The 13,479-nt window shown below is 41.5% G+C and overlaps 1 long non-coding RNA gene across 1 annotated transcript in view; it reads right to left on the bottom strand.

Annotated features, from left to right (window-relative positions):
* LOC145459648 (uncharacterized) overlaps nucleotides 1-13,479 on the bottom strand; it is a 333,482-nt gene that overhangs the window by 253,244 nt on the left and 66,759 nt on the right. The gene's annotated exons all lie outside the window — the stretch shown is intronic.

Raw genomic sequence — 13,479 nt, forward strand, 5'->3', positions numbered from 1 at the left:
AAATTTATATTGTTATATCTGTGTAAACAAGAACAGACATGAAACAAATTTTTATCACATCTATTATGGAGCTACATTAATACCGAAACGAAGGAGCAATATTTCCGGAAGATATAAATGATTGGAGAACGCGATAATTCACATATGCACGTACTATCAGACAGTTCAAATTGGAATTTTACCATTTTCGCGTTTCAGAAATGCGAAATGCGCTGATGACAACACAAAATTTCCAGTAGTTGTAAAACACCTAACATGTGGAATTTTTAACATTAAATGTTACAACATTCGAATCGGGAATGTTGCGATACGATTTGGAATGCGGTATGTCAACTATAGCGTCATTTAACGTCTAATAAAAGTAAGGGTTCCGAATGGCGAGGGTTCGGGTGCGGGCGCGGGTTCGGAGGTTAGGAATGTTAGGGTTCGGAAGGTAGGGTTATGTTAAGGGTTGGACAGGGAAAGGGTAAGGGTTGAGTTCAGGGTTAGGGCGAGGGTTGGGGTTAGGGCAGGGCAGGGGAAGGGGAAGGGGAAGGGGTTGGGGAAGGGGAAGGGTTAGGGTTAGGGCGAGGGTTAGGGCGAGGGTTAGGGCGAGGGTTAGGGCAGGGTTAGGGTTTGGGTTAGGGCGAGGGTTAGGGCGAGGGTTAGGGCAGGGTTAGGGTAAGGGTAAGGGTAAGGGCTGGGTTAGGACAAGGGTGCGGAGTAGAACTGAAAGAGGAGATAAGCACAGGTGACGGGCAGTAAAAGAGGGTGATAGGTGTCGCTGAGTGAAAGGCACGGCAAGGATATGAGTCGGGTACTGTTGGTGTGAATATAATCGATGTATGAACGGGATGGACATGGACAATTGTTAAGAATTGATAATTTCAGCGTTGGCATATTGGTGTTTCGTGTGTTATGTTACCATATTGTAAAGTTGCGAAATGCGTTGTAAGAGTTGTTATTGCGAGAACGCCCATAGATGAAAAACATTACTCATCAATCTTCCTAGAGTTGATAATATACGTGTTAATATTGTGTTTTACGCTACTTACTATGCGAAGACGATAGTTCTGCCAATTGGACAAGTAATAATTAGAAATGTATTGAAATGGAATATTCGTAACCGAAACATACATAAATAGAAGACACTGTCGACATAGTTATGATAAATTAACGTCCAAAAGATGGTACCACTATTATATCATTTTATTTGAGGTGTGAATCGTAGAATCTCCGTAACTCGAATGCTCCCAAGTTATAGATTGTTCCGCAAAATACCGTCATGGATTTCAATCATTAACTTTTGATGACGAAAGTAAGATGGATTGGTGTTGAACCGTCTAATATGGCTTTTCAAAGGTAGGTATGGAAATATACGCTGCATGTCTTCCGCAACTTCATTGACAAGATCAATTGTCGATTGCGGCATCATGAGCATCTGGGCGAGAACAGATGGCTGATTGTTCGTTTTGATATGTCTTTGATTTGTAGTGTTGAGTTTGACGTTTAAGGTGATGACCCTCAGGATCCGGATATGTGTTGGAGTCCAAGGATCCGATATTACCTGAAAGGGAAACAGAATTACAATGGTTCATAGTAATGTATAGTACATTTTTTGCAAAACGCCTTCGTAATATCACAGTAACTTTACCTTGTTTCAACTTTGATGATTGTTCCGGATCGCCTTATAATATAAGTTCAATAGTTTAAGAAATTTATATTGTTATATCTGTGTAAACAAGAACAGACATGAAACAAATTTTTATCACATCTATTATGGAGCTACATTAATACCGAAACGAAGGAGCAATATTTCCGGAAGATATAAATGATTGGAGAACGCGATAATTCACATATGCACGTACTATCAGACAGTTCAAATTGGAATTTTACCATTTTCGCGTTTCAGAAATGCGAAATGCGCTGATGACAACACAAAATTTCCAGTAGTTGTAAAACACCTAACATGTGGAATTTTTAACATTAAATGTTACAACATTCGAATCGGGAATGTTGCGATACGATTTGGAATGCGGTATGTCAACTATAGCGTCATTTAACGTCTAATAAAAGTAAGGGTTCCGAATGGCGAGGGTTCGGGTGCGGGCGCGGGTTCGGAGGTTAGGAATGTTAGGGTTCGGAAGGTAGGGTTATGTTAAGGGTTGGACAGGGAAAGGGTAAGGGTTGAGTTCAGGGTTAGGGCGAGGGTTGGGGCGAGGGTTAGGGTGAGGGTTGGGGTCAGGGCAGGGAAGGGGAAGGGGAAGGGGAAGGGGAAGGGGAAGGGGAAGGGTTAGGGCGAGGGTTAGGGCAAGGGTTAGGGCAGGGTTAGGGTTTGGGTTAGGGCGAGGGTTAGGGCGAGGGTTAGGGCAGGGTTAGGGTAAGGGTAAGGGTAAGGGCTGGGTTAGGACAAGGGTGCGGAGTAGAACTGAAAGAGGAGATAAGCACAGGTGACGGGCAGTAAAAGAGGGTGATAGGTGTCGCTGAGTGAAAGGCACGGCCCGGATATGAGTCGGGTACTGTTGGTGTAAATATAATCGATGTATGAACGGGATGGACATGGACAATTGTTAAGAATTGATAATTTCAGCGTTGGCATATTGGTGTTTCGTGTGTTATGTTACCATATTGTAAAGTTGCGAAATGCGTTGTAAGAGTTGTTATTGCGAGAACGCCCATAGATGAAAAACATTACTCATCAATCTTCCTAGAGTTGATAATATACGTGTTAATATTGTGTTTTACGCTACTTACTATGCGAAGACGATAGTTCTGCCAATTGGACAAGTAATAATTAGAAATGTATTGAAATGGAATATTCGTAACCGAAACATACATAAATAGAAGACACTGTCGACATGGTTATGATAAATTAACGTCCAAAAGATGGTACCACTATTATATCATTTTATTTGAGGTGTGAATCGTAGAATCTCCGTAACTCGAATGCTCCCAAGTTATAGATTGTTCCGCAAAATACCGTCATGGATTTCAATCATTAACTTTTGATGACGAAAGTAAGATGGATTGGTGTTGAACCGTCTAATATGGCTTTTCAAAGGTAGGTATGGAAATATACGCTGCATGTCTTCCGCAACTTCATTGACAAGATCAATTGTCGATTGCGGCATCATGAGCATCTGGGCGAGAACAGATGGCTGATTGTTCGTTTTGATATGTCTTTGATTTGTAGTGTTGAGTTTGACGTTTAAGGTGATGACCCTCAGGATCCGGATATGTGTTGGAGTCCAAGGATCCGATATTACCTGAAAGGGAAACAGAATTACAATGGTTCATAGTAATGTATAGTACATTTTTTGCAAAACGCCTTCGTAATATCACAGTAACTTTACCTTGTTTCAACTTTGATGATTGTTCCGGATCGCCTTATAATATAAGTTCAATAGTTTAAGAAATTTATATTGTTATATCTGTGTAAACAAGAACAGACATGAAACAAATTTTTATCACATCTATTATGGAGCTACATTAATACCGAAACGAAGGAGCAATATTTCCGGAAGATATAAATGATTGGAGAACGCGATAATTCACATATGCACGTACTATCAGACAGTTCAAATTGGAATTTTACCATTTTCGCGTTTCAGAAATGCGAAATGCGCTGATGACAACACAAAATTTCCAGTAGTTGTAAAACACCTAACATGTGGAATTTTTAACATTAAATGTTACAACATTCGAATCGGGAATGTTGCGATACGATTTGGAATGCGGTATGTCAACTATAGCGTCATTTAACGTCTAATAAAAGTAAGGGTTCCGAATGGCGAGGGTTCGGGTCCGGGCGCGGGTTCGGAGGTTAGGAATGTTAGGGTTCGGAAGGTAGGGTTATGTTAAGGGTTGGACAGGGAAAGGGTAAGGGTTGAGTTCAGGGTTAGGGCGAGGGTTGGGGCGAGGGTTAGGGTGAGGGTTGGGGTCAGGGCAGGGAAGGGGAAGGGGAAGGGGAAGGGGAAGGGGAAGGGGAAGGGGAAGGGTTAGGGCGAGGGTTAGGGCAAGGGTTAGGGCAGGGTTAGGGTTTGGGTTAGGGCGAGGGTTAGGGCGAGGGTTAGGGCAGGGTTAGGGTAAGGGTAAGGGTAAGGGCTGGGTTAGGACAAGGGTGCGGAGTAGAACTGAAAGAGGAGATAAGCACAGGTGACGGGCAGTAAAAGAGGGTGATAGGTGTCGCTGAGTGAAAGGCACGGCCCGGATATGAGTCGGGTACTGTTGGTGTAAATATAATCGATGTATGAACGGGATGGACATGGACAATTGTTAAGAATTGATAATTTCAGCGTTGGCATATTGGTGTTTCGTGTGTTATGTTACCATATTGTAAAGTTGCGAAATGCGTTGTAAGAGTTGTTATTGCGAGAACGCCCATAGACGAAAAACATTACTCATCAATCTTCCTAGGGTTGATAATATACGTGTTAATATTGTGTTTTACGCTACTTACTATGCGAAGACGATAGTTCTGCCAATTGGACAAGTAATAATTAGAAATGTATTGAAATGGAATATTCGTAACCGAAACATACATAAATAGAAGACACTGTCGACATAGTTATGATAAATTAACGTCCAAAAGATGGTACCACTATTATATCATTTTAACTGTGAATCGTAGAATCTCCGTAACTCGAATGCTCCCAAGTTATAGATTGTTCCGCAAAATACCGTCATGGATTTCAATCATTAACTTTTGATGACGAAAGTAAGATGGATTGGTGTTGAACCGTCTAATATAGCTTTTCAAAGGTAGGTATGGAAATATACGCTGCATGTCTTCCGCAACTTCATTGACAAGATCAATTGTCGATTGCGGCATCATGAGCATCTGGGCGAGAACAGATGGCTGATTGTTCGTTTTGATATGTCTTTGATTTGTAGTGTTGAGTTTGACGTTTAAGGTGATGACCCTCAGGATCCGGATATGTGTTGGAGTCCAAGGATCCGATATTACCTGAAAGGGAAACAGAATTACAATGGTTCATAGTAATGTATAGTACATTTTTTGCAAAACGCCTTCGTAATATCACGGTAACTATACCTTGTTTCAACTTTGATGATTGTTCCGGATCGCCTTATAATATAAGTTCAATAGTTTAAGAAATTTATATTGTTATATCTGTGTAAACAAGAACAGACATGAAACAAATTTTTATCACATCTATTATGGAGCTACATTAATACCGAAACGAAGGAGCAATATTTCCGGAAGATATAAATGATTGGAGAACGCGATAATTCACATATGCACGTACTATCAGACAGTTCAAATTGGAATTTTACCATTTTCGCGTTTCAGAAATGCGAAATGCGCTGATGACAACACAAAATTTCCAGTAGTTGTAAAACACCTAACATGTGGAATTTTTAACATTAAATGTTACAACATTCGAATCGGGAATGTTGCGATACGATTTGGAATGCGGTATGTCAACTATAGCGTCATTTAACGTCTAATAAAAGTAAGGGTTCCGAATGGCGAGGGTTCGGGTGCGGGCGCGGGTTCGGAGGTTAGGAATGTTAGGGTTCGGAAGGTAGGGTTATGTTAAGGGTTGGACAGGGAAAGGGTAAGGGTTGAGTTCAGGGTTAGGGCGAGGGTTGGGGTTAGGGCAGGGCAGGGGAAGGGAAAGGGGAAGGGGTTGGGGAAGGGGAAGGGTTAGGGTTAGGGCGAGGGTTAGGGCGAGGGTTAGGGCGAGGGTTAGGGCAGGGTTAGGGTTTGGGTTAGGGCGAGGGTTAGGGCGAGGGTTAGGGCAGGGTTAGGGTAAGGGTAAGGGTAAGGGCTGGGTTAGGACAAGGGTGCGGAGTAGAACTGAAAGAGGAGATAAGCACAGGTGACGGGCAGTAAAAGAGGGTGATAGGTGTCGCTGAGTGAAAGGCACGGCAAGGATATGAGTCGGGTACTGTTGGTGTGAATATAATCGATGTATGAACGGGATGGACATGGACAATTGTTAAGAATTGATAATTTCAGCGTTGGCATATTGGTGTTTCGTGTGTTATGTTACCATATTGTAAAGTTGCGAAATGCGTTGTAAGAGTTGTTATTGCGAGAACGCCCATAGATGAAAAACATTACTCATCAATCTTCCTAGAGTTGATAATATACGTGTTAATATTGTGTTTTACGCTACTTACTATGCGAAGACGATAGTTCTGCCAATTGGACAAGTAATAATTAGAAATGTATTGAAATGGAATATTCGTAACCGAAACATACATAAATAGAAGACACTGTCGACATGGTTATGATAAATTAACGTCCAAAAGATGGTACCACTATTATATCATTTTATTTGAGGTGTGAATCGTAGAATCTCCGTAACTCGAATGCTCCCAAGTTATAGATTGTTCCGCAAAATACCGTCATGGATTTCAATCATTAACTTTTGATGACGAAAGTAAGATGGATTGGTGTTGAACCGTCTAATATGGCTTTTCAAAGGTAGGTATGGAAATATACGCTGCATGTCTTCCGCAACTTCATTGACAAGATCAATTGTCGATTGCGGCATCATGAGCATCTGGGCGAGAACAGATGGCTGATTGTTCGTTTTGATATGTCTTTGATTTGTAGTGTTGAGTTTGACGTTTAAGGTGATGACCCTCAGGATCCGGATATGTGTTGGAGTCCAAGGATCCGATATTACCTGAAAGGGAAACAGAATTACAATGGTTCATAGTAATGTATAGTACATTTTTTGCAAAACGCCTTCGTAATATCACAGTAACTTTACCTTGTTTCAACTTTGATGATTGTTCCGGATCGCCTTATAATATAAGTTCAATAGTTTAAGAAATTTATATTGTTATATCTGTGTAAACAAGAACAGACATGAAACAAATTTTTATCACATCTATTATGGAGCTACATTAATACCGAAACGAAGGAGCAATATTTCCGGAAGATATAAATGATTGGAGAACGCGATAATTCACATATGCACGTACTATCAGACAGTTCAAATTGGAATTTTACCATTTTCGCGTTTCAGAAATGCGAAATGCGCTGATGACAACACAAAATTTCCAGTAGTTGTAAAACACCTAACATGTGGAATTTTTAACATTAAATGTTACAACATTCGAATCGGGAATGTTGCGATACGATTTGGAATGCGGTATGTCAACTATAGCGTCATTTAACGTCTAATAAAAGTAAGGGTTCCGAATGGCGAGGGTTCGGGTCCGGGCGCGGGTTCGGAGGTTAGGAATGTTAGGGTTCGGAAGGTAGGGTTATGTTAAGGGTTGGACAGGGAAAGGGTAAGGGTTGAGTTCAGGGTTAGGGCGAGGGTTGGGGCGAGGGTTAGGGTGAGGGTTGGGGTCAGGGCAGGGAAGGGGAAGGGGAAGGGGAAGGGGAAGGGGAAGGGGAAGGGGAAGGGTTAGGGCGAGGGTTAGGGCAAGGGTTAGGGCAGGGTTAGGGTTTGGGTTAGGGCGAGGGTTAGGGCGAGGGTTAGGGCAGGGTTAGGGTAAGGGTAAGGGTAAGGGCTGGGTTAGGACAAGGGTGCGGAGTAGAACTGAAAGAGGAGATAAGCACAGGTGACGGGCAGTAAAAGAGGGTGATAGGTGTCGCTGAGTGAAAGGCACGGCCCGGATATGAGTCGGGTACTGTTGGTGTAAATATAATCGATGTATGAACGGGATGGACATGAACAATTGTTAAGAATTGATAATTTCAGCGTTGGCATATTGGTGTTTCGTGTGTTATGTTACCATATTGTAAAGTTGCGAAATGCGTTGTAAGAGTTGTTATTGCGAGAACGCCCATAGACGAAAAACATTACTCATCAATCTTCCTAGGGTTGATAATATACGTGTTAATATTGTGTTTTACGCTACTTACTATGCGAAGACGATAGTTCTGCCAATTGGACAAGTAATAATTAGAAATGTATTGAAATGGAATATTCGTAACCGAAACATACATAAATAGAAGACACTGTCGACATAGTTATGATAAATTAACGTCCAAAAGATGGTACCACTATTATATCATTTTAACTGAGGTGTGAATCGTAGAATCTCCGTAACTCGAATGCTCCCAAGTTATAGATTGTTCCGCAAAATACCGTCATGGATTTCAATCATTAACTTTTGATGACGAAAGTAAGATGGATTGGTGTTGAACCGTCTAATATAGCTTTTCAAAGGTAGGTATGGAAATATACGCTGCATGTCTTCCGCAACTTCATTGACAAGATCAATTGTCGATTGCGGCATCATGAGCATCTGGGCGAGAACAGATGGCTGATTGTTCGTTTTGATATGTCTTTGATTTGTAGTGTTGAGTTTGACGTTTAAGGTGATGACCCTCAGGACCCGGATATGTGTTGGAGTCCAAGGATCCGATATTACCTGAAAGGGAAACAGAATTACAATGGTTCATAGTAATGTATAGTACATTTTTTGCAAAACGCCTTCGTAATATCACAGTAACTTTACCTTGTTTCAACTTTGATGATTGTTCCGGATCGCCTTATAATATAAGTTCAATAGTTTAAGAAATTTATATTGTTATATCTGTGTAAACAAGAACAGACATGAAACAAATTTTTATCACATCTATTATGGAGCTACATTAATACCGAAACGAAGGAGCAATATTTCCGGAAGATATAAATGATTGGAGAACGCGATAATTCACATATGCACGTACTATCAGACAGTTCAAATTGGAATTTTACCATTTTCGCGTTTCAGAAATGCAAAATGCGCTGATGACAACACAAAATTTCCAGTAGTTGTAAAACACCTAACATGTGGAATTTTTAACATTAAATGTTACAACATTCGAATCGGGAATGTTGCGATACGATTTGGAATGCGGTATGTCAACTATAGCGTCATTTAACGTCTAATAAAAGTAAGGGTTCCGAATGGCGAGGGTTCGGGTCCGGGCGCGGGTTCGGAGGTTAGGAATGTTAGGGTTCGGAAGGTAGGGTTATGTTAAGGGTTGGACAGGGAAAGGGTAAGGGTTGAGTTCAGGGTTAGGGCGAGGGTTGGGGCGAGGGTTAGGGTGAGGGTTGGGGTCAGGGCAGGGAAGGGGAAGGGGAAGGGGAAGGGGAAGGGGAAGGGTTAGGGCGAGGGTTAGGGCAAGGGTTAGGGCAGGGTTAGGGTTTGGGTTAGGGCGAGGGTTAGGGCAGGGTTAGGGTAAGGGTAAGGGTAAGGGCTGGGTTAGGACAAGGGTGCGGAGTAGAACTGAAAGAGGAGATAAGCACAGGTGACGGGCAGTAAAAGAGGGTGATAGGTGTCGCTGAGTGAAAGGCACGGCCAGGATATGAGTCGGGTACTGTTGGTGTAAATATAATCGATGTATGAACGGGATGGACATGGACAATTGTTAAGAATTGATAATTTCAGCGTTGGCATATTGGTGTTTCGTGTGTTATGTTACCATATTGTAAAGTTGCGAAATGCGTTGTAAGAGTTGTTATTGCGAGAACGCCCATAGACGAAAAACATTACTCATCAATCTTCCTAGGGTTGATAATATACGTGTTAATATTGTGTTTTACGCTACTTACTATGCGAAGACGATAGTTCTGCCAATTGGACAAGTAATAATTAGAAATGTATTGAAATGGAATATTCGTAACCGAAACATACATAAATAGAAGACACTGTCGACATAGTTATGATAAATTAACGTCCAAAAGATGGTACCACTATTATATCATTTTAACTGAGGTGTGAATCGTAGAATCTCCGTAACTCGAATGCTCCCAAGTTATAGATTGTTCCGCAAAATACCGTCATGGATTTCAATCATTAACTTTTGATGACGAAAGTAAGATGGATTGGTGTTGAACCGTCTAATATAGCTTTTCAAAGGTAGGTATGGAAATATACGCTGCATGTCTTCCGCAACTTCATTGACAAGATCAATTGTCGATTGCGGCATCATGAGCATCTGGGCGAGAACAGATGGCTGATTGTTCGTTTTGATATGTCTTTGATTTGTAGTGTTGAGTTTGACGTTTAAGGTGATGACCCTCAGGATCCGGATATGTGTTGGAGTCCAAGGATCCGATATTACCTGAAAGGGAAACAGAATTACAATGGTTCATAGTAATGTATAGTACATTTTTTGCAAAACGCCTTCGTAATATCACGGTAACTTTACCTTGTTTCAACTTTGATGATTGTTCCGGATCGCCTTATAATATAAGTTCAATAGTTTAAGAAATTTATATTGTTATATCTGTGTAAACAAGAACAGACATGAAACAAATTTTTATCACATCTATTATGGAGCTACATTAATACCGAAACGAAGGAGCAATATTTCCGGAAGATATAAATGATTGGAGAACGCGATAATTCACATATGCACGTACTATCAGACAGTTCAAATTGGAATTTTACCATTTTCGCGTTTCAGAAATGCGAAATGCGCTCATGACAACACAAAATTTCCAGTAGTTGTAAAACACCTAACATGTGGAATTTTTAACAATAAATGTTACAACATTCGAATCGGGAATGTTGCGATACGATTTGGAATGCGGTATGTCAACTATAGCGTCATTTAACGTCTAATAAAAGTAAGGGTTCCGAATGGCGAGGGTTCGGGTGCGGGCGCGGGTTCGGAGGTTAGGAATGTTAGGGTTCGGAAGGTAGGGTTATGTTAAGGGTTGGACAGGGAAAGGGTAGGGGTTGAGGTCAGGGTTAGGGCGAGGGTTGGGGTTAGGGCAGGGCAGGGGAAGGGGAAGGGGAAGGGGAAGGGGAAGGGGAAGGGTTAGGGTTAGGGCGAGGGTTAGGGCGAGGGTTAGGGCGAGGGTTAGGGCAGGGTTAGGGTTTGGGTTAGGGCGAGGGTTAGGGCGAGGGTTAGGGCAGGGTTAGGGTAAGGGTAAGGGTAAGGGCTGGGTTAGGACAAGGGTGCGGAGTAGAACTGAAAGAGGAGATAAGCACAGGTGACGGGCAGTAAAAGAGGGTGATAGGTGTCGCTGAGTGAAAGGCACGGCCAGGATATGAGTCGGGTACTGTTGGTGTAAATATAATCGATGTATGAACGGGATGGACATGGACAATTGTTAAGAATTGATAATTTCAGCGTTGGCATATTGGTGTTTCGTGTGTTATGTTACCATATTGTAAAGTTGCGAAATGCGTTGTAAGAGTTGTTATTGCGAGAACGCCCATAGACGAAAAACATTACTCATCAATCTTCCTAGGGTTGATAATATACGTGTTAATATTGTGTTTTACGCTACTTACTATGCGAAGACGATAGTTCTGCCAATTGGACAAGTAATAATTAGAAATGTATTGAAATGGAATATTCGTAACCGAAACATACATAAATAGAAGACACTGTCGACATAGTTATGATAAATTAACGTCCAAAAGATGGTACCACTATTATATCATTTTAACTGAGGTGTGAATCGTAGAATCTCCGTAACTCGAATGCTCCCAAGTTATAGATTGTTCCGCAAAATACCGTCATGGATTTCAATCATTAACTTTTGATGACGAAAGTAAGATGGATTGGTGTTGAACCGTCTAATATAGCTTTTCAAAGGTAGGTATGGAAATATACGCTGCATGTCTTCCGCAACTTCATTGACAAGATCAATTGTCGATTGCGGCATCATGAGCATCTGGGCGAGAACAGATGGCTGATTGTTCGTTTTGATATGTCTTTGATTTGTAGTGTTGAGTTTGACGTTTAAGGTGATGACCCTCAGGATCCGGATATGTGTTGGAGTCCAAGGATCCGATATTACCTGAAAGGGAAACAGAATTACAATGGTTCATAGTAATGTATAGTACATTTTTTGCAAAACGCCTTCGTAATATCACGGTAACTTTACCTTGTTTCAACTTTGATGATTGTTCCGGATCGCCTTATAATATAAGTTCAATAGTTTAAGAAATTTATATTGTTATATCTGTGTAAACAAGAACAGACATGAAACAAATTTTTATCACATCTATTATGGAGCTACATTAATACCGAAACGAAGGAGCAATATTTCCGGAAGATATAAATGATTGGAGAACGCGATAATTCACATATGCACGTACTATCAGACAGTTCAAATTGGAATTTTACCATTTTCGCGTTTCAGAAATGCGAAATGCGCTCATGACAACACAAAATTTCCAGTAGTTGTAAAACACCTAACATGTGGAATTTTTAACAATAAATGTTACAACATTCGAATCGGGAATGTTGCGATACGATTTGGAATGCGGTATGTCAACTATAGCGTCATTTAACGTCTAATAAAAGTAAGGGTTCCGAATGGCGAGGGTTCGGGTGCGGGCGCGGGTTCGGAGGTTAGGAATGTTAGGGTTCGGAAGGTAGGGTTATGTTAAGGGTTGGACAGGGAAAGGGTAGGGGTTGAGGTCAGGGTTAGGGCGAGGGTTGGGGTTAGGGCAGGGCAGGGGAAGGGGAAGGGGAAGGGGAAGGGGAAGGGGAAGGGTTAGGGTTAGGGCGAGGGTTAGGGCGAGGGTTAGGGCGAGGGTTAGGGCAGGGTTAGGGTTTGGGTTAGGGCGAGGGTTAGGGCGAGGGTTAGGGCAGGGTTAGGGTAAGGGTAAGGGTAAGGGCTGGGTTAGGACAAGGGTGCGGAGTAGAACTGAAAGAGGAGATAAGCACAGGTGACGGGCAGTAAAAGAGGGTGATAGGTGTCGCTGAGTGAAAGGCACGGCCAGGATATGAGTCGGGTACTGTTGGTGTAAATATAATCGATGTATGAACGGGATGGACATGGACAATTGTTAAGAATTGATAATTTCAGCGTTGGCATATTGGTGTTTCGTGTGTTATGTTACCATATTGTAAAGTTGCGAAATGCGTTGTAAGAGTTGTTATTGCGAGAACGCCCATAGACGAAAAACATTACTCATCAATCTTCCTAGGGTTGATAATATACGTGTTAATATTGTGTTTTACGCTACTTACTATGCGAAGACGATAGTTCTGCCAATTGGACAAGTAATAATTAGAAATGTATTGAAATGGAATATTCGTAACCGAAACATACATAAATAGAAGACACTGTCGACATAGTTATGATAAATTAACGTCCAAAAGATGGTACCACTATTATATCATTTTAACTGAGGTGTGAATCGTAGAATCTCCGTAACTCGAATGCTCCCAAGTTATAGATTGTTCCGCAAAATACCGTCATGGATTTCAATCATTAACTTTTGATGACGAAAGTAAGATGGATTGGTGTTGAACCGTCTAATATAGCTTTTCAAAGGTAGGTATGGAAATATACGCTGCATGTCTTCCGCAACTTCATTGACAAGATCAATTGTCGATTGCGGCATCATGAGCATCTGGGCGAGAACAGATGGCTGATTGTTCGTTTTGATATGTCTTTGATTTGTAGTGTTGAGTTTGACGTTTAAGGTGATGACCCTCAGGATCCGGATATGTGTTGGAGTCCAAGGATCCGATATTACCTGAAAGGGAAACAGAATTACAATGGTTCATAGTAATGTATAGTACATTTTTTGCAAAACGCCTTCGTA

Source organism: Botryllus schlosseri, unplaced genomic scaffold (genome assembly GCF_051294905.1).
Source record: "Botryllus schlosseri isolate E-star unplaced genomic scaffold, Bs_hap1 Bs17a, whole genome shotgun sequence".
Lineage (NCBI taxonomy): Eukaryota > Metazoa > Chordata > Ascidiacea > Stolidobranchia > Styelidae > Botryllus > Botryllus schlosseri.